Source organism: Salvelinus alpinus, chromosome 16 (genome assembly GCF_045679555.1).
Source record: "Salvelinus alpinus chromosome 16, SLU_Salpinus.1, whole genome shotgun sequence".
Classification (NCBI taxonomy): Eukaryota; Metazoa; Chordata; class Actinopteri; order Salmoniformes; family Salmonidae; genus Salvelinus; species Salvelinus alpinus.
This window is the reverse complement of record NC_092101.1, coordinates 13,921,959-13,944,886: the sequence shown is the minus strand read 5'-3', so window position 1 is coordinate 13,944,886 and position 22,928 is coordinate 13,921,959. Positions and strand designations below refer to the sequence as shown.

General features: G+C 42.5%; 1 pseudogene; it reads left to right on the top strand.

The window, feature by feature from the left end:
- LOC139540888 (xyloside xylosyltransferase 1-like) overlaps nucleotides 1-22,928 on the top strand; it is a 59,525-nt pseudogene that overhangs the window by 18,974 nt on the left and 17,623 nt on the right.

Here is a 22,928-nt window from a genome sequence, read left to right as displayed (position 1 = left end):
AGGACAAGCTAGATAAACTAGTAATATCATCCATGTGTAGTTAACTAGTGATTATGTTAAGATTGATTGTTTTTTATAAGATAAGTTTAATGCTAACTAGCAACTTACCTTGGCTCCTTGCTGCACTCGTGTAACAGGTGGTCAGCCTGCCACGCAGTCTCCTCGTGGAGTGCAATGTAATCGGCCATAATCGCCGTCCAAAAATGCAGATTACTGATTGTTATGAAAACCTGAATTTGGCCCTAATTAATCGGCCATTCCGATTAATCGGTCGACCTCTAACATCAACTATTGTTATTTATTTAGGATGTTGAAAGTAAAAGATTACAAAGATGACACACATACCTGTAAATACCTATGAAAAAGTTACACATACAAAGATAAATATGAAACTAAGGCAACCCTTACCTGTGGACATGATGTGGTGCATGGCCACGGACAGGAAGATGGTGTTGCTGAAAGTGCTTCTGCATGGCCTCCACGATGGGGAAGAGCTTCTGGCTCAGGACCCCCACGTTGTGACGCAATTTAGCCAAACAGGTTTAGAAAAATGTCATCTATTTCGATGGGCATAGTTAGCTGGTTGTCTTTTGTAGGGAGGGAGTGACTGGATCAAGTGTGACAGCGTTGCGAGCGAAGCACAATGTTGCTTCCAGCTCTCATTTTCTTGCCTTACAGACCAACTACAGAGTTCGCCAATGTTAGTTGATTAATTACGAAGTTGGACCAGTTTCCAAATGAATTGCATCGGTAGAGACAGGCCCAAACAAGCAACTTGTTATCTGGCTATGTAAACGAATATCACCGCAACGCAATAACATATTTTACTTTAAAACATTTTTTTTATTTTACCTTTATTTAACTAGGCAAGCCAGTTAAGAACACATTTCCCGCCCTATGGGACTCCCAATCACGGCCGGATGTGATGCAGCCTGGATTCGAAACAGGTACTGCAGTGACGCCTCTTGCACTGAGATGCAGGGTCTTAGACCACTGCGCCACTCAGGAGCCTAATATTGAGCTCCATTGCGCAAGCATCTATCCTAACATGAAAGCTTAGCTGTCAAACAATAGGGAAACGAGGAAATGTATAGCCTATGAATATCTGTACCTAGCAACCATGACAACAAACACAAATTACTCATCTCCATTTCGGTGGCTAGTTAGCTGGTTGTCTGTATGGCTTGCTAGTGAAAGTGACAGCTGAGGTTGACGCTTCGCTAGCACAGCTCAAATTTACCGCCACAACTTTTCTTGTCTGACAGACTAGCTAACTAACTATAGCAAGAAGCTTCGGCCATTTCCATATGAATGACATCAGTAGAAATGAGACAAAACAACCAACTAGTTAGCTGATTATTTACAGCTAAGCACTGCAACTATTTCCATGAGACAGAGAACAATCATTCAAGCTCCACCGCTGAGATGCTCACCTGTACCAACCAAGTGATCATGACAGGATTTGCTAATCTGAGAACTATTCCCCAAGTTTCACAGCATCAATCAAAAACACCAAACGTATATCTGCTGTTTTACTTATTTCACTCACCTCGACATCATCATCGCTTTCAAAGTGCAAGGACGTGTCCGAAGCCGTATCACCAACCAATGTAGGTACAGCTTCTTCCACAATGAAAATTCGTGGCCACTTCAGCACTTTCATTTTGAGTAATTAAGTAATTTTTTCTTTTAAAAGTCAAATGACCGCAAACCCTGTTTCCGGTTTCTGATTGATGACAGCCACATGAATACAACAGGTTGTTAGCAAGTTAATTTTGCGTTATTGATACGGTAATTACTGTTAGAAAAACAAGACTGTTGACAGCCGCTATGGGTTCTAAAGGGTTCAGAACTCAGTCCATCTTTCAACTTACTCATAGTAGAGTGCACAAAGAGATATTTAGAAATTGGGTAGTGCATCGTCAGTATTCCTCTTGTCATGTCTGTCATTACATTAGAGAGCTATTTATAAATGGTCAGAAATGCCCAGATCAACCAGTCCATGTCAGCTAATGTTTTTAGCTAGCTTTCTTAGCCCATAGATTTTGTAGTAATGTTTAAGTTACTCAAATATCACATGAATACACATTAGACATAGTCAAAAACCCAAGCACCCCATTCAATGCCACATACTTGACCTCAGACACAACATTCCTTCAAGGCATGATTTAGACAAAGCAGTGTTGTGCAGCCAGCCCGCCAGCCCCATCATGGCCTGCTGAAACCTGGTCCGTGGAGACGGGTCTTTGCTGGTTCGCACGCTCGGCTGGTCGCCAGAGGTGGGCTGTTGCAGTGAACCTTGCCGTGATCCCTCCGGTTCGGGAATTGGTCTCTCCCTCCGGGTAAACTAGGCCTGGTGAAATGAATCTGAGTTGGCCGAACACAAACATTCTGTTATCGTGCACTGTAACGTTACCCCGAGGCACCGGCCAGAGAGCCTCCAGCTCCTCCGATATGGTCAAATGTCACCCTGCATTGCCCTATCGGTATTAATTGGGAATTTGACCTCTTGCAGTTCATGTCAAAATCACATTTGTTTTAAAGGCCATTCTGCACTGCCTGTCAGCATTAACTGGTCTCATAATAGCTGTCATTGACGGTTAAAGAGAAACGGCGATTGGAGAGAGTGCGTGAATGTGGCTCTGCCTGTGTGGGCCTTCATGATTTATGTGGTTATATTATAGCTTAGCACAATCATGTATCACCCGAAGAGTCTCTTCCTGCTTTCCCCTGTTCCAAAGCAGGCTGTTTTAAGCCCCCTCAGAACGAACAAAGTCAGCGTTAGCCGGTCGGGGCAAGACTCGCCGCCAACCTCCCTCTGCTAATGTAACAGGGTTATATTGGTGATTCCCCTTGCCACTTTATTGTTAAGCCAATGGGTTTTTGGTTTTAGTTTTGTCTTGCCTTCACCTACTCAACATGGCATCTTATTGGCTGGTTTGCGTAGCTTGCTTACGAGGGGGGATGTTTCAGTTAGAATCGTCCCAGTGAACAAGCACCAAACCAGCGGTAAGTTGTTGGTTGCAAAGCACTGTACGTCAAAAGTGATTTTTATACTCCCAAGTGATGATTTAAATGTACAATTTATATCAATCGGTTTGTAAATGTTATTCGAACATCACACATAAGATGCAGTGTTTTTTGGAGAATATTGGTTGTGCATTTTGTTGTAAAGAATTCCCGCCAGTACTAGCTAGCAACTTACTGTGTCTGGTGGGGGGGGTTCATATATTTTGTACAGTGCGTGAGTGCAGAGTTTGGATGGTGAGCCGTGCATTGCATGACGTGCAATTTTGTGCTGTTCCTATCAGGTACATTGTTAAAGATATTATATTGTATATTGTAATTGTATTATTTTGGTAACTACATCCCAGTGAACAAGCACCAAACCAGCGTGCGTGAGTGCAGAGTTTGGATGGTGAGCCGTGCATTGCATGACGTGCAATTTTGTGCTGTTCCTATCAGAATAAATCTCCATGACTGGTGCTACACGTTGGAGTTCGTGTCGATGATTGATTGTACACAACGCAAGAAGAGTACTGTTACACTAACGCAACACATGAAGGCATTTTGAGGGGGACTTCCTTGTTTAAAGAGCATTGGAGAAAATGGTTGACACTCTGCAGACAGTTTAGTTTCCGCTGCTTGTTTAGACAGAGACCGACCCTAAAATATCTCTCTGGCCAAGGTCTCCGTGGAAGCCCTGCTCTAGCCCAGTCACCCAGCATTGTTCTTGTTTCAACAGGCTTAGTTTAGGACACTTGTTTTCCTTTTTCCATATGCAGGGCCATTGTCTGTGCAGTCTGGCCTCTCCAGGCCAGGGCCCTGAGTTGGGTTGGCCTTTCCATTGTGACTTCAACCATCAGATTGGGACAGAGACACGTTTGATTACAATGCATGCCACAGTCTGACCTCAAGAAGCTGGAAAACTGTTTCTTGTTCTGTTATTTGTTAGTATTGTTAACTGGAATCACGTTTTTCTTGCTTGACTTAGGCAGCGATTGCTTCTACTGTAGATAGGCCTAGATTATATTGGCTTGAAAAACAGTGAGCTGGGTTGGGGTCAATACCGATACATCACTGGTGTCTTACTTTGCGTTATAGATACTCAGTGTCATGGGTGTCAAACCCCTTACCCTAATTAACGTTATTGATCCAATAAATTAATCTGAGAAGATTTTTGGAAGAAAAAAAACAACAGTTTTGCTGAAGTCCTTGAATGTTTTAGAAATCAGAAAACGGGTCTCGCACCTAGGGGTGTTGATGAAGTAGCGGCTCTCCCTCACTTTTTTCAATTTGAGAATAAGCGGAGCTTGTAAGTGTATTCTGATCATTTATTTAATTACCACTAAAATTCCATGAAAAATGATATGACAAACCAGATAAATATGTATAGCAGCCTAGAGGTAGGTAAATGGTGGTTTCTTCCCCGTCTTCTCTCTGGCAGTGGTGAGAATGATGAACTGTAGGCTACATGTGTGCACTGCGGAGGCCCGTCAGGCTTGGCCACTTTGATCAATCAGAACGTAAAAAAACAAATCCTTAGATTTGTCATCATTACATCACTTTGCAGCATGCACGGTTAGCAGAGGTACATTTTTGGACAGCTGGCTAGCTGTCATAGACATAATGGCGACAAAACAAGAATTGGTGCATTTTTTGGGTTGTTGCAAAAGCTGCAGCAACTACCACAACCAATAGGCCTGACAACAACACAAACAGCCAGCAAGTTGACATGATTGACGTGAATATCCTGATCCAGCTCCCTCATCTGTCCTGGCTACTAGCATGCAGCCCGCACCACAACCTTGACGGCTCCCTCCCTGCCCTGTCCCCAGGTCCAGGCCTGATCTCCGCAACACTGACAGTTCCCGATCACACGTCCTCAGCTACCTCTGTTCCCTCAGATGACAGAACAGCTCCTCTCTCTGCAGCTGGCACCACCACCACGGCACCAATAGGCCTGCTACCATGTGGTGACGTATGGACAAACAGTATGTGGAGGAACAAACAGGAGGCGTACTCATGAATAGTTTGTAAAGAAGATATGTGCAGATGTCACACGTCTGTCATTTTACAAGTCAGATTCAGATCAACTTTATTATCCCATCAGGGGGAAATTAATTTGGTCATGTGCTTAAGAAGACAGTAAATAAAACATAACACAAACAACACAAAATAATTAATTCAAAGTGCTACAGCTACGCATGTATAGTGAAAGTGCAATATGCTGTATACTCGAGGGGCCAACAGATTATCTATTATACAGCCAAATGGCTCTTGGAATAAAAGAGTCCCCATATCTATCTGTTTTAATTTTCTTTTGAAGAAGTATTTTTTTCCCCCTTGTCCGGCTGCTGCTGGGACTGAATTTTGAGGGAAGGGGATGAGTACTGTCCTGTAAAATGCTTTCAAGTTTTAGGAGGATGAGTTTTGTGTACAGGTTAGTTGCTGATTCTTGATCTATAGCAATTATCCTTCCCGCCATCTTAATCAAGTGCTGAAGCTTGACTTGATCTTACACTCGCATATCAGACCAACCCAGGGCCGTAAGCTTTAAAAACATTTTTTTTTAGATGAGTACAAGCAAAACTACGCTGATAGTTTATTTCAAATGTAAAACCGACAAGCCCCATAACCCAGATTTTGTCTTGATTTTATCAAGCTTCCTGACCAAAAGGCGGAGACTGTGAAACATTTGTTTGAACGCTTGTGTGGTGATAGTGTCATGCTGGGGAAGAAATCAGGCGTTGCACGCAGGCTCTCCCAGCACTATCCAAACCTTGTTGTGTGGCACTGTCTAAACCATAGACATGAACTGGTGGTAGGGGATGAAGTGTCAGAGGTTGGTGGTGTGAACAACTTCCATATCGTCATGAACAAATTGTACACTAAATACAGTCGATCTCCCCAAAACCAGAACCAACTTGCTGATTGAACTTCCGAACTGCAGCAACAAGTAACAAAACTAAGGCTCGTATTGGGAACACGCTGGGTGGCTAGGTTTTTCTGCACAGTGTGTGCGGTATGGTCCATCTTTGAAGCACTCTGTGCTCACTTTTCAGATTCAGAGATTGAGTGTTTAATAGTCACATGTACAGGGTTGCAGGTGTGATTGCAGGGTACAGTGAAAATCTTAGGCTCCGAGCTCCAACACGCAGGACAAAGTGAAATAAAATGATGAAAATGGGAATAATAAAGCAACAATAAAAATAGAAATAGCACTATATACACTTAATAACTGTAGAAGCGATTAATAAATGTCCATTTGGAGTGGAGGCAGAGTAAAGACTGTTTTAGGGGTTGTGGGGGAATGACCATAGGGGGAGCAGCATAAACGTATAGGGGTGTGGGGACCAAAATAAATAAAGACAATTATAATTAGTCAATAATATACATATTCACTGCAACAGTGATGAATGTCATTGGGGTGGGGGAAGAGTAAAAGCCATTTGGTGGGGGAGAGAATGTCCATAGGGGGAGCAGCATGTGAGGTTAGTGACCATTGAAGGGGTGTGAGGGGGTATATGTTGAGGGGGGTAAATGTCCATAGGGGGAGCAGCATGTGAGGTTAGTGACCATTGAAGGGGTGTGAGGGGGTATATGTTGAGGGGGGTAAATGTCCATAGGGGGAGCAGCATGTGAGGTTAGTGACCATTGAAGGGGTGTGAGGGGGTATATGTTGAGGGGGGTAAATGTCCATAGGGGGAGCAGCATGTGAGGTTAGTGACCATTGAAGGGGTGTGAGGGGGTATATGTTGAGGGGGGTAAATGTCCATAGGGGGAGTAGCAGGTAGCTGACTAGTGGTGGCTATTCAGCAGCCTGATGGTCTGAAACTATTTTCCAATTTTTGCCATGATGTTCATGTACTGCCCACATCTAAGTGATTTGAAGCAGGGAGAACAGGGCATGGCTTGGGTGGCTGGGGTCCCTGATGATCTTCTTGGCCTTCCTGCGACACCTGGTGTTGTAGGTGTCCTGGAGGGCAGGCAGTGTGCACCCAATGGTGCGTTTCGGCTGCCCTTGGCAGTGGAGTTGCCGTATTAGGTTGTGATGCAGCCTGACAGTATGCTCTCAATGGTGCTCTTGTAGAACACTGTGAGGGCCATAGGGGACAGGCCGAATTATTTCAGCATCCTGGGGTTGACGAGTTGCTGTCGTGCCTTCTTCACCATGGTGGCCATGTGGTTAGACCAGCTTTCAGCTTCTCCGAGATGTGTATGCTGAGGAATTTGAAGTTATTAACCGTCTCCACGGCAACCCCATTGATGAGAACGGGAGTGTGTCCAGCCTGGTTCCTCCTGAAGTCCACAATCAGCTATTTTGTTTTGCTAACATTGTCGGAGTGCCTACCTCCAACCTGTAGGCTGTCTCATCATTGTTGGTAGTCCGGCCTCACTACTGTTGTGTTGTCATTGAACTTGATGAAGTTGGAACTGTGTGAGGCCACACAGTCGTGGGTATACGGGGGGGGGACTGATGAGGGGACTGAGGATGCACCTTTGTGGGACCCCAGTGTTGAAAATCAGTGTTGAGGAGGTAATGTTGCCTAACTTCACCACCTGGGAGCAGCCCGCCAGGAAGTCAGTTGCATAGGGAGGAGTTCAGACCCAGGGCCGTGAGCTTTGCAATGAGCTTATTGCGCACTATGGTATTGAAGGGCGAGCTGTAGTCGATGAACAGCATCATCACATATCCATTCTTTTTGTCCAGTTGGGTAATGGCAGTGTGCAATGGCGATTGCATTGTCTGTGGATCTGTCAGGACAGTAGGCGATTTGGAAACAGTTGAGTGTGTCAGGGAGGGAGGAGATGGTATGGTATTTGACTAGCCTCGATGTACTTTATAATAACAGAAGTGAGTGCTACTGGTCGGTAGTCATTCAGTTCAGTTACTTTCCCTTTCTTGGACACGGATGATGGTGGACATCTTGAAGCAGGTGAGTATAGCGCCCTGAGCTAGGGAGAGATTGAAAAGGTCAGAACACAACTGCCAGCTGGTCTGCAAATGCTCTGAGGGCACGGCTAGGGATGCCATCTGGGCCGGCAGCCTTGTGAGGGTTAACACGTTTGAATGACTTACATACGTCCTCAGTGGAGACTGAGTGTGTAGCCCACATTGTCATCGGGGGCTCTCCTTGGCAGCTCAGCGTCATTGTGCTCAAATCGTGAGAAGAATGTGTTAGAATGTGCATATCCGGTAGGGTAGCGTTGGTGACGGTGATGTGGCTGGCATTCTTTTTGTAATCGGTGAACGTTAGGTGCCCCTGCCACATACGCCTTGTGTCCGACTCGCTGAATTGCTCCTCCACTTTGTCCCTATACTTGTTTCACCATCTTGATCGATCTTCTTCATAGGTCGTATTTATACTGTTTAACCACACTATTGTCCCCGGTCACCTTGCCCTATTTATAAGCAGCATCCCTCTTTCAGTTTTCCTACAAGGCTGCTATCAATCCATGGTTTTTGATTCGTGAACGGTTTGAAAGACACTCTGTATCACATCTATGCATTCTTTTTTTTTTATCCGGTGACTGAGTCGGCGTATTAATTTATGTTATCTCCAGAGGCAACCCGGAATATATTACAGTCACGTGATCAAAACAGCCTTGGAGCGTGAATTCTGATTTGGTCTGACCAACGCTGTACAGACCTGACCCCTGGAACTTCCCTTTTTAGTTTTTTTTGTAGGCGAGGATAAGCAAGATGGAGTTCTGGTCAGACTTGCCGAAAGGAGGATGGGAAAAGGCCTTATACCTGTGTCGACAAAGCGTGTAGCAGTGGTAGGTCTGTCCCAGACAAAAAAAGAATCTTTGTCGACTGAAAGTCGTCGGTTCTTTTGACCAATTGAATCATCGAAATTTTAAAAGGTGTGTTTATCCTTATATATAGACACCCTATGTGTTTTAATTAGAGGTCGACCGATTATGATCTTTCAACGCCAAAAAATCCAGATACCGCTTAATTGGCCAATTTATTTATTTTTTTATTATTTTTTTAAATTATTTTTTTTGTTTTCTTTAAATATATATATTTTTAAATGTATATATTTATAATAATGACAATTACAAAAATACTGAATGAACACTTACTTTAACTTAATATAATACATCAATAAAATCAATTTAGTCTCAAATAAATAATGAAACATGTTAAATTTGGTTTAATAATGCAAAAGCAGTGTTGGAGAAGAAAGTAAGTGCAATATGTGCCATGTAAAAAAAGTTGACGTTTAAGTCCCTTGCTCAGAACATGAGAACATATGAAAGCTGGAGGTTCAATATTCCCAGTAAAAAAAAATAAAAAAATCCACCTTTATTTAACCAGGTAGACCATGGCAGGGCAGGATGGATATAGGTCTATAACAGTTTGGGTCTAGAGTGTCTCCCCCTTTGAAGAGGGGGATGACCACGGCAGCTTTCCAATCTTTGGGGCTCTCAGACGATACGAAAGAGAGGTTGAACAGGCTAGTAATAGGGGTTGCAACAATTTCGGCGGATAATTTTCGGAAGAGGGTCCAGATTGTCTAGCCCAGCTGATTTGTAGGGTTCCAGATTTTGCAGCTCTTTCAGAACATAAGCTGTCTGGATTTGGGTGAAGGAGAAGCGTGAGGGCTTGGGCAAGTTGCTGCAGGGGGTGTAGAGCTGTTGGCCAGGGTAGGGGTAGCCAGGTGGAAAGCATGGCCAGCCATAGAAAAATGCTTATTAAAATGATCGATTATCGTAAATTTATCGGTTGGTGACAGTGTTTCCTAGCCTCCGTGCAGTGGGCAACTGGGAGGAGGTGCTCTTATTCTCCATGGACTTTAGTGTACCAAAACTGGAATTAGTGCTACAGGATGCTAATTTCTGTTTGAAAAAGCTAGCCTTAGCTTTCCTAACTGACTGTGTATATTGGTTCCTGACTTCCCTGAAAAGGTGCATATCGCGGGGGCTATTCGATGCTAATGCAGAACGCCACAGGATGTTTTTGTGCTGGTCAAGGGCAGTCAAGTCTGGGGTGAACCAAGGGCTTTATCTGTGCTTAGTTCTAAATGTTTTGAATGGGGCATGCTTATTTAAGATGGTGAGGAAAGCACTTTTAAAGAGCAACCAGGCATCTTCTACTGACGGGATGAGGTCAATATCCTTACAGGATACCCGGGCCAGGTCGATTAGAAAGGCCTGCTCGCTGAAGTGTTTTCGGGAGCGTTTGACAGTGATGAGGGGTGGTCGTTTGACCGCGGACCCATTACGGAAGCGGTCAATGAGGCAGTGATCGCTGAGATCCTAGTTGAAGACAGCAGAGGTGTATTTAGAGGGCAAGTTGGTCAGGATGATATCTCAGAGGGTGCCCATGGTTATGGATTTAGGGTTGTACCTGGTAGGTTCCTTGATAATTTGTGTGAGATTGAGGGCATCTAGCTTAGATTGTAGGACGGCCGGGGTGTTAAGCATATCCCAGTTTAGGTCACTTAACAGTACGAGCTCTGAAGATAGATGGAGGGCAAACAATTCACATATGGTGTCCAGGGCACAGCTGGGGGCTGTGGGGGGTCTATAACAAGCGGCAACAGTGTGAGACTTGTTTCTGAAAAGGTGGATTTTTAAAAGTAGTAGCTCGATTTGTTTGGGCACAGACCTGGATAGTATGACAGATGTCTGCAGGCTATCTCTGCAGTCGATTGCAACTCTGCCCCCTTTGGCAGTTCAATCTTGTCGGAAAATGTTGTAGTTGGATGGAAATTTCAGAATTTTTGGTGGCCAGGATTTAGACATGGCTAGGACATCAGCGTTGGCGGAGTGTGCTAAAGCAGTGAATAAAACAAAAACATTTAGGGAGGAGGCTTCTGATTATTAACATGCATGAAACCAAGGCTTTTATGGTTACAGAAGTCAACAAATGAGAGCGCCTGGGGAATCAGCATGGTACTGGGGGCTGCAGGGCCTTGGTTAACCTTTTGTCAATAGGGGGAGCTGTTAGCACTTTCTTTTTTTACATTTCCAAATTAAACTGCCTCGTACTCAATTCTTGCTCGTACAATATGCATATTATTATTACTACTGGATAGAAAACAATCTCTAGTTTCTAAAACCGTTTGAATTATGTCTGTGGGTGAACCAGAACTCTTTCTACAGCAAAAATCATGACAGGACATGCGAAGCTCTGAAAAATAGTCTCTGATCTCGGATCAGTTTTAAGCTCTGTGTGTGCCCTATGGATCGAAATGAACTGCACCCGCCTTCCCCTGGATGTCAGTAACCAATGAGAAGTGGAATGGCGTCTCTACGTGTTTCTCAGAGTTTATAAAAGGCAATGGAGTGAGATGTCCCTTCTTTTGGACGCTCGCCAGGACGCAAGGGAGGACATCAGAATGGCATGCTCAAAAGCTCGCGTTATTGACCAAAGATCTATCCGTCTGTGATTTAATTCGATATAGGTGTTAGAAACATCATAACGAAGTTATTTGAAACCGATTTATATCAGTTTATGCGAGTATATTGCTATTTTTCGGAATTTCCTTAGTATTGCGTTTGATGATTTGGACATGTGTGTGCCGTGTAGCTATCGTTAGCTGCTAGTTCCGAAGTTGAAGAGGTCGTTTTACAACAAAGCAACGATTATTTTGGACAAAGGACACATTGCCCAAGATACTGATGGAAGCTCGTCCAAAAGTAAGAGTTATTTATGATTTTATTCCGTATTTATGTGGAAAAATGTAAACGCAGTTGTCGGCCATTTTTTGCGGCACTAGTCTGGCTGTAACTCACAATGTATGTCTAGTAACGTAAATTTTAAAAATCTAAATCAGCGGTTGCATTAATAACCAATGCATCTTTCATTAGCTGTCCAACCTGTATTTTTTTAGTCAATCTAATCGATAAATAATCGTAAACATAGGTGCCTTTCCAAGATGGCGCCGGCCAGAATGCATGCCATGTTTTGACAGATTACATTGCATAACCACGATTTGTGATGCTAAATATGCACATTTTCGAACAAACTCTATATGCATTGTGTAATATGATGTTACAGGACTGTCATCTGAAGAATTCTGAGAAGGTTAGTGAAAAAATTTATATATTTTGGTGGCGATAACGTTATCGCCCCTTTTGCCTTGATTCAATCCTGGGGTGATGTTAGCTCATGTGGTATGCTAATATAACGATATATTGTGTTTTCGCTGTAAAACACTTAGAAAATCTGAAATATTGTCTGGATTCACAAGATCTGTGTCTTTCAATTGCTGTAGGCTGTGTATTTTTCAGAAATGTTTTAGGATGAGTATTTTGGTAATTGACGTCGGTCTCTGTAATTATTCCGGCTGCTTCCAACGCTATTTCAGATTGCAGCTGCAATGTAGAACTGTGATTTATACCTGAAAAATGCACATTTTTCTAAAAAAAAGATTTACATATTGTGTCTTCCCTGTAAAACATTTAAAAAAATCAGAAATGATGGCTGGATTCACAAGAAGTGTATCTTTCATCTGGTGTCTTGGACTTGTGATTTAATGATATTTAGATGCTAGTATTTACTTGTGACGCTATGCTAGTCAGCTTTTTTACTGTGGGGGGTGCTCCCGGATCCGGGATGAGTACCAAGTAAAAGTTAACCTCTACATCACCAGAGGAGGAGTAGGATAACGGTATGGCTAAATGCTATAAGAACTGGTCGTCTAGTGCGTTTTGGAACAGAGTAAAAAGAGCAGATTTCTGGTCGTGGAAGAATGGATTCAAGGCATAAATGTACAGACAAGGATGTGAGTACAGTGGAGGTAAACCTAGGCATTAAGAAGTTTGCAGGCTATTTTGTAGTTATTTGTAGTTTGTAGTTATTACAGAAATTATGACGCGTCTACTATTTCTCTCTATACCATTTGTATGTCATATACAGTTGAAGTCGGAGGTTTACATACACCTTAGCCAAATACATTTAAACTCAGTTTTTCACAATTCCTGACATTTAGTCCTAGTAACAATTCCCTGTCTTAGGTCAGTTAAGATCACCACTATATTTTAAGAATGTGAAATGGCAGAATAATAGTAGAGAATGATTTTATTTCAGCTTGTTTTTCCTTCATCAAATTCCCAGTGGGTCAGAAGTTTACATACTGAATTAGTATTTGGTATCATTGCCTTAAAATTGTTTAACTTGGGTCAAACGTTTAGGGTAGCCTTCCACAAGCTTCCCGCAATAATTTGGGGGAATTTTGGCCCATTCCTCCTGACAGAGCTGGTGTAACTGAGTCAGGGTTGTAGGCCTCCTTGCTCGCACACGCTTTTTCAGTTCTGCCCACAAATATTCTATAGGATTCAGGTCAGGGCTTTGTGATGGCCACTCAAATACCTTGACTTTGTCCTTAAGCCATTTTGCCACAACTTTGGAAGTATGCTTGGGGGTCATTGTCCATTTGGAAGACGCATTTGCCACCAAGCTTTAACTTCCTGACTGATGTCTTGAGATGTTGCTTCAATATATCCACATAATTTTCCTACCTCATGATGCCATCTATTTTGTGAAGTGCACCAGTCCCTCCTGCAGCAAAGCACCCCCACAACATGATGCTGCCACCCCCGTGCTTCATGGTTGGGATGGTGTTCTTCGGCTTGCAAACCTCCCCCTTTTCCTCCAAACATAACGATGGTCATTATGGCCAAACAGTTCTATTTTTGTTTCATCAGACCAGAGGACATTTCTCCAAAAAGTACGATCTTTGTCCCCATGTGCAGTTGCAAACCGTAGACTGGCTTTTTTATGGCGGTTTTGGAGCAGTGGCTTCTTCCTTGCTGAGCGGCCTTTCAGGTTATGTGGATATAGATACTTTGTACCTGTTTCCTCCAGCATCTTCACAAGGTCCTTTGCTGTTGTTCTGGGATTGATTTGCACTTTTCGCACCAAAGTACGTTCATCTCTAGGAGACAGAACGCGTCTCCTTCCTGAGCGCCATGACGGCTGCGTGGTCCCATGGTGTTTATACTTGCGTACTATTGTTTGTACAGGTGTTTGGAAATTGCTCCCAAGTATGAACCAGACTTGTGGAGGTCCACAATTGTTTTTTCTTCTGATGTCTTGGCTGATTTCTTTTGATTTTCCCATGATGTCAAGCAAAGAGTCACTGAGTTTGAAGATAGGCCTTGAAATACATCCACAGGTACACCTCCTATTGACTCAAATGATGTCAATTAGCCTATCAGAAGCTTCTAAAGCCAAAAATTTGTTTAATCCATTTTAGAATAAGCCATGACATAATTTTCTGGAATTTTCAAAGCTGTGTAAAGGCAGTCAACTTAGCTTATATAAACTTCTGACCCACTGGAATTGTGATGCAGTGAATTAGAAGTGAAATAATCAGTCTGTAAACAATTTTTGGAAAAATTACTTGTGTCATGCACAAAGTAGATGTCATAACCGACTTGCCAAAACTATAATTTGCTAGCAAGAAATTTGTGGAGTGGTTGAAAAACGAGTTTTAATGACTCCAACCTAAGTGTATGTAAACTTCCGACTTCAACTGTGTATATATACAGGTGTGTGCCTTTCCAAATCATGTCCAATCAATTGAATTTACCACAGGTGGACTCCAATCAAGTTGTAAAGACATCTCAAGGATGATCAATGGAAACAGGATGCACCTGAGCTCAATTTCGTGTCTCATAGCAACGGGTCTGAATATTTATGTAAATAAGGTATTTCTGTGTAGATTATTGCGGAACAAAAATATGTTTAATCCATTTTAGAATAAGCCTATAATGTAACAAAGTGGAAAAAGTCAAGGGGTCTGAATACTTTCCCATATACACATTTCAGTCCAATATACCAGATGTTGCAATTGGAGTATGCCTTTTTATGCATATTCTATAATGATGGCCTATTCAATTTGCTACATCTGTCGGTATTTAGTTTTTGCACTCCCTCACCTAAACAAATTGAACTACACCACTGCTCGCACCAATAGATCATGTGGTGTTCCCATCAAATCACCCATCTAGATTTGGGACTTACTTCTTCTTGTACCTGAATGTCCTTATTGGAGGTTGGTTAGCAATTCAGTTCTTGGAACCACAAATAACTTTCTTGAACTACAGGGGTCATACCAAGATCGCTTTCTTAGACTACTAGATTTGCTTTTTGGACCATCTGCGTACGTGGTCTAGATCTGTTTTTTGGACTTCCAAAGGACTTTTTTGGAGGCCCATCGAGTATCTAGATACTTTTTTTTTTTGCACTTTAAGGTTACTATTTTACTATAACACTCGTTAACTGTATGGTACAGTATACACAATTGTGAGTGACATCTTTAGAGTCGCTGTAACATTTTAGCAGTTCAAGACCCAATGCATGGTTTTCAGATTGACACCACTCTGTAAATCCAGATTGGCACAGTATTTTGTCCATTGCACAGCAGTCCAGCACCCTAAGAATGTCCTTACTTTTCACTGCCATGCCAACCAGCAAAACACAGGAAGGTGAAACAATGAACAGAGGAGTCTGTATTTCCTGGTAACTTGGGTGACTGTGTACACAGAGTGCTGCTTCCTGGCTATTAGTGATGGGGGGAAAATCGATACAGTTACATATCGAGATTATTGTTTTGACTATCACAATATTATTTTTGGGCTAGCTGGCTCTACCTGCACAAACTCCAGTATGTTTCCTAAATAGCTTGTTCTACACATGCTTATTAAACAAAGAGAACATTTTGTTTTCAGGACTTTTATTTCCATGACTGTTCAAAACTCGTCTTCTCATGGCTCTCTCTTGTCCCTCTGCAGCAGACATATGATGAGCAATATGTTTGGAACATCAAATTGCAATACATATCGTATCGGCACCTAAGTATGGTGGTAATATCGTATCATGAGGTCCCTGGCAATTCCTATCCCTGCTGGCTATTGACCGGTGGTAGCTACCCAGAAACAGGGCTATGATTAGAGATGCATGATATCAGAGCTATGATTAGAGATGCATGATATCAGCCTTTTATATCGGTATCAGATGATGGCTAAAAACATATTGGTATCAGACAATAATCAGAATAATTTCATAGCTGATAATTTTGGCTGATATGATGTATAGTCAAAGTAATCTGCTACTCAAGGGGTGCTAGCAATACGTTTGAATTTCTGAGTAAAAATGTATTGAACTCTTTGTTTCAGATCTGAAGTACAGGAGCAACATCAGGGAGCTGTTTCTGGAGTTTGATCGCTTCCCTTCTGGAGCTGTGATCGGCATTGCCTGAGAGATTCAGCCGGTATACAGGTATTCAACACACAAACACACACACGCATACCTTTTTGTTTTACTATCCTTGTTGGAACCAAACAATTGATTCCCATTCAAAATCCCTAAGTGTAACCCTAACCCATAAACCTAACCTCTAAGCCTAAAATACCTTTTCTGGGGGGACCGGTGAAAATATGTGCCCACAAATATCCCACACAACACAAAGACATTATGTATAGTGTGGTCTGAAATGATTGACATCCTTGAGAAAGATGAGAAATAATGACTGTATAAAGTAAATAATTCAAATAGTGAGCTATATTGTATGCTTCAAAAAATTGGGAAATTATATTTTATCCTAATATAATTGGTCAGAGAAAGAGATTTGATTTAACAAGTAATACTTTTTTTTTTTCAAAGGTAGGGGGCAAAATTATTATCACCCCTAAAGATTCTTAACAATAAAGTAGTACAATTTTCCTTGTTTTACTATCCTTGTGAGGACTTTGGTCACCACAAGAATAGTGAAACCAAGCACACGTGTGCACACATGACGTGTGGTCTCTTGGCATTGGAAAACATCAGTGTGTTACTGAAGAAATTAAATCACTGCCACAAACTATTGTACAAACCATTTCACATCACAAAAATCTATATCTTAAACTGGGAGAAACAACATCATAGTACTTAGACGAGAGAGCAGACCAGAACTTTCTCCTGAAACGTATGGCTTTGGGTGGCAGAGAGGCAAGACTGGTCGATATGGTCTTGTGGCCAGCCTGTTTAAAGTGGGGCACTCTAAAAGCTGAAAGGAGATGGCACGTTTTGTGTTCCGAGTGCTCCCTTGCCACACATTCCCACTAAAGTGACAGTAGCTGGCAGAGAGGAGATCCGCTCAGAGCCCTGCTGTCAAGGGCTGTCCAAATGGAAAGGGGGAGGAAGTGACAAGAGGGGAGTTGAGAGAGACCGAGATGTGTTGAGTCTGAGGAGGGTCGAGAGTCCAGTGGAAGGGGAGGGGAGAGGTTGGAGGTGGGGGAATCAGAGAAGTGGACGGACGCGAGCACCAAAAGGAAACGTGCAAGTGTGGACGTGTGTGTATATGTTATGACATTCTGAAGGTCACTGTGTTTTTAGCCTGCAACAACAGGAAGCACTGTGCTGCTGTGCTCATCAGTGCTGCCTCTCTCTCTCTCCACTGGAGGACAGTTGCCGTTCTTCCTCTCCTTTACTCTGATGCCCTCTCCTTTCAGGTTTCAAATATAACTAATTGCGGAGACATAAGAGCCAAGTTCATGGTTCTAGGAAGCATCCAGTTGCCCTGTGTGTGTCCACTGTCCACAGTCCTCTGCTTAATTACTTTCCTCCCTAAGGAATTTATCTGCTCACGTTAATCCCGCGGTAATTAGCTCTGCCACAAAGCTGTGTGTTTGAAGGGAAAACCTGCAGTAGATAAACAAACATACTGTAATATTCAGGGTACAAACAGAGAATGTTTTAACAGGTACTTATCAAACAGAGTTGTATTTTTATTTGTCTTGCAATTACATCAATGTCATCGTCATCCATCAAGGAGCTCTGGTGTAGATTTTCTGAATACGTTTCAACTACTTAGTTCAGTAGACAAGCTCCCAAAAAATACCATATTGTTCGATTTAGAATAGAAGTGTGAAAATTGGCAGACTTGTATAATATTTAGCGCTGAACAAAACCTGAAATAGTGCCATTTCAGCGAACACTGAGTGTCAGACTGTAGCGACTTCCTATAGATCAATGGTGAAAATGCATTTACCCGCGATTGGGTCTACTTTGCCCCAAAATAGCTTGAAATGTTTGAATTGGTTTGAGGAACACTCTCCATCAACGACCAAAACCATATGTACTTTGTTTTTACCTTGATGATCACAGTAAAATTTTGATGTTTTTGCTTTCAAACATTAAGATATTAATGTTCTAGACACATTTCATGGGAACGTTGCAAGAACATTCATGTGTCCAGTTCTGTCCAGTGGAGGTGTCAACCTTCACACCAGTTCCCTCCTCCCCTCTGCGGGTGAGAGAAAGTCTGGTTATTATTGGCCATTGCCAAGCTGATCTGACTCATTGTGATCCTCACAGGACAGTCATGACAATTCCTATGGGATTTTGCATAGAGTGACGTGTACAGGGCAGGTTTCCTATCACATTTCTTAAAAGTGACACAGGAAATAATATCATATTCTATATCATTGTAATCAGTAGACTTCAGAAAACATAGAAGTCTACTGATTATGACAATGCACAATGTAATCATGTATGTTAAAGGCACTGTGTATGTTTGAGAGTATCCATAACCTTGCCAACAGACAGAGCTATGAATGGATCAGTGATTCACCAATCAGGACCTTGATTGGCTTAGCAACAGTAACAATGCGTGATGTGTAATGATATTTTACATTTTTTGGGGAGTTTCTTTGGGACCATCAGAAGACATCCTGACAACTGATGCACAGAAATATTACTGCAACGTTCCCATAATCAATCAAATCTATTTATAAATCCCTTTTTACATCAGCCGATGTCACAAAGTGCTGTACAGAAACCCAGCCTAAAACCCCAAACAGCAAGCAATGCAGATGTAGAAGCACGGTGGCTATGAAAAACTCCCTAGAAAAGCAGGAACCTAGGAAGAAACCAGGCTCTGAGGGGTGGCCAGTCCTCTTCTGGCTGTGCCAGGTGGAGATTATAATAGTACATAGCCAAGATGTTCAAACGTTCATAGATGACCAGCAGGGTCAAATAATAATAATCACAGTGGTTGTAGAGGGTGCAACAGGTCAGTGCCTCAGGAGTAAATGTCAGTTGGCTTTTCATAGCCAATCATTCAGAGTTAGACAGCAGGTGTGGTAGAGAGAGAGTCGAAAACAGCAGGTCCGGGACAAGGTAGCATGTCTGGTGAATAGGTCAGGGTTCCATAGCCGCAGGCAGAACAGTTGAAACTGGAGCAGCAGCACGACCAGGTGGACTGGGGACAGCAAGGAGTCATCAGGCCAGGTAGTCATGAGGCATGGTCCTAGGGCTCAGGTCCTCAGAGAGAATATATTAGAGGGAGCATACTTAAATTCACAAAGGACAACAGATAAGACAGGAGAAATACTCCAGATATAACAGACTGACCCTAGCCCCCGACACAAACTATTGCAGCATAATTACTGGAGGCTGAGATAGCAGGGGTCGGGAGTCACTGTAGCCCCGTCCGACTATACCCCCGGGCAGACCAGGCAGGCTATACGCCCACCCACTTTGCCATTAAATGTGTTTAAAACATTATAACTATGTTTAGTGTAACGTTGATGGAATATTCTCCTAACCTACAGAACTGGACACATGAATGTTCTTGCAACGTTCCCATGAAACGTGTCTTAATGTTTGAAGGCAAAAACATCAACATTTTACTATGATTTCTGATGGCATTGTTAGGACAAAACACAGGCCATAAGGTTTTTGCTGTTGATTGAATGTGTTCCCCAAACCAATGCAAACATTTTAAGCTATTTTGGTGCCTGTGGACCCAACACGGGAGGCCATTACCCAAAACGTCATTACAGTAATTGTTTTTACACCATTGACCTGTAGGGGACGCTACATGTCGACCCCGGGGCTTTGCTGAAATGGTGCTATATCAGGTTTTGTTCAGCATAAAAATTATACAAGGGTGCCAATTTTCAAGCTTCTATATCAAATCAAACAATTTGCGAGCATTTTTACTGGACTAGCTCTGATTTAGCCAGAATACTTCTCTCATAACGACTGATTCAGACTCACCTCATGTTGCTTAGTCACACTTGAATTGAGTAAACCTGTTAACTGTGTTCACCAGTGTAAACCAGCCAGCATCACCCACCTACAGTGACCTTGGCTTTTTCCACATTTTGTTGTTACAGCCTGAATTTAAAATGGATTAAACTTTGGATTTTTTTTCTTCTGATGGCACTATACCTTAAACATGCTATAGACCACCTCCTCTAGGTCAGTGTTTCCCAACCCTGGTCCTCGAGTACCCCCAACAGTACACATTGTTGTAGCCCTGGATACACCTCACTCAGCTCATTGGGGGATTGATGATTAGTTGACAAGTTGAATCAGGTGTGCTTGTCCAGGGTTACAATAAAAATGTGTACTGTTGGAGGTACCCGAGGACCAGGGTTGGGAAACACTGCTCTAAGTCGTACTAGAGACAGCTAATAGTCTGAACTCATGGTTTTGTTTTCTCCTGTTCCCTCCCTCCCCCTCTGTCCAGCCATCCTATCCGGAGAGGGAATACACAGCACTCAGCCCATTGTTTTACCCCATCCAAAACAGATGTCACGCTGCAGCAATGTGCGTACCGGCACATCCCGTAAATAGCTGTAAACATAATACTTCAGTCAGTGTATGTTGAGTCAGTAAGTGTTCACTATATAAGGCCCCATTTCATTTACTGTTATGTGAGTGAAGTAAGACTTGAGAAATTCATTGGAGTATAGTGTCAACATTTTTGCTTGCAGGTGTGAGACAAACTGATATAATAAGCATGGATGGATGTTGCCTAAGGAAAAGCAGACTCCCAGATCACAGTGCTGTGAAGTTCATCCAATGAGATTATCTAATATGTGATCCCATTCCCCTCCACACACATTCCCCCTTCTCTCCCACCATCTGTGGCTTGGGCTAGAGGAAGGCACACAATTTATTAATTTTATTTAACTCGGCAACTCAGTTAAGAACAAATTCTTATTTTACAATGATGGCCTATCCCGGCCAAACCCTCCCCTAACCCGGACGACGATGGGCCAATTGTGCACCACCCTATGATAACATAATACAGAATAGGGAGAGGCTCAGCCGTACCTAATGCTGTGTATAGTATATACAGTGCCTTCAGAAAGTATTCATACCCCTTGACTTACTCCACATTTTGTTACAGCTTAAATAATATATATATATATTTTTTAGAATTGTCACCCATCTATACGCATTACCCCATAATGACAAAGTGAAAACAGGTTTTTAGAAATGTTTGCGTAATGTATTGACAATTTAAATGAAGAAATATCAAATTTACATAAGTATTCACACCCCTGAGTCAATACTTTGTAGAAGCACCTTTTGGTGGCGTTTACAGCTTTGAGTCATCTTGGGTATGTTTGTATCAACTTTGCACATCTGGATTTGGTGATTTTCACCCATCTTTCCTTGCAGATTTTCTCAAGCTTTGTTAAGTTAGATGGGAAGCGGTGGTGAACGGCAATCATCCTGTCTATCCACAGATTTTCAATGTGATTTGAAGTCTGGACTTTGGCTGGGGCCGCTCGACTTTCACATTCTTGTTCTGAAGCCATTCCAGCGTTGCTTTGGCTGTATGCTTGGGATCATTGTCCTGTTGGAACATAAATCTTCGCCCCCAGTCTGTCATTTGCACTCTGAAGCAGGTTCTCATCAAGGATTTCCCTGGCCAATCAAGTTGTGACATCAAGGATGATCAAGGGAAACTGGATGCACCCGAGCTCAATTTGGAGTGTCATAGCAAAGGGGTGAGAATACTTTTGTAAGTTAGATTTCTGTATTCTGTTTTCAATACATTTTGAGCACATTTCTAAAAACATGTTTTCACTTTGTCATCATGGGTTATTGTGTGTAGATGGGTGAGAAGAAAAACATGGATTTAATTGATTTTGAATTCAGGCTGTAACACAACAAAATGTGGAAAAAGTCTAGGGTATATGAATACTTTCTGAAGCACTGTATACTGTACTATAGGGGGAGACTAAACGGAGTGAACGCTTTAGTATAGGAAGAATAATCACCCTCCATTCTCTGAGAAGAGAGCCATGCTTACACGTGAGCTGTGCTCCTTAAGAGATGTGGTGCAATATTGTTGTATCAAGAGACTTATCATAGATGTTCATGCTATTTTCAGAAAAATATTTGTTCTACTTTACTGCCAAGCTGATCAGTGGTCAGATAGGTAAAGGGTGTTAGAAAAGGCAGCATGGTATTGGACCTGCTCCAGAGCTATGTGGGAGTGAGCCTGGGCTCCGGGCTCAGCCATCCCCAGCCTTTGTTCTTGGCCTGATTGTGACATCCCATTAACAGCCACTAACAGAAACACCACTGGTCCGTTTAGACTGCAGCGCTGTTTTCCACCCGGGTCCTGCATCAAAACAGGACGTCACGGCCGGAGGGAGGTGTGTGTGTGTGTGTATGGGCCATGCTCACAGGAAGGGGTTGTGGAGCAGCTGCTTACTGCTGTAAACAAACAAGTCTAGGATTTTAGAGGGAGTGTGAATGTGTGTGAGCGAGTCTGTGTGTCTGCAAGTGTAAATGAAATGAAGATGGAGTGAGTTTGAGTGTTTGCATCTCTAGCATTTTAGACTTGGGCCTGTTTTGCTGTTTAATCCCTCTCTCACTTTTGAGTAGAGGTCCCACCTTTTTTGAGTACAAATGCTATGGAGATGGATGGGGAAGTGTCCGCTGTACCTATTACATACATCATCCCTTTTCATAGAACATTCTATGCAGTTTATGAGTAGTTGAAGTGCACAGGATCTATCTGCTCATATTCACCCAAGTGTCAGAGGGGAGTCTGTCTAGAGCAGGAAATGTTGCTACTTTTTACCACATCCGGAGCAAATTCATCTCAGCAAGACTTTGAAAAGAGGAAGACTGAGAAAGGATCCAATTTAGCTGGACTTGCATATCATCA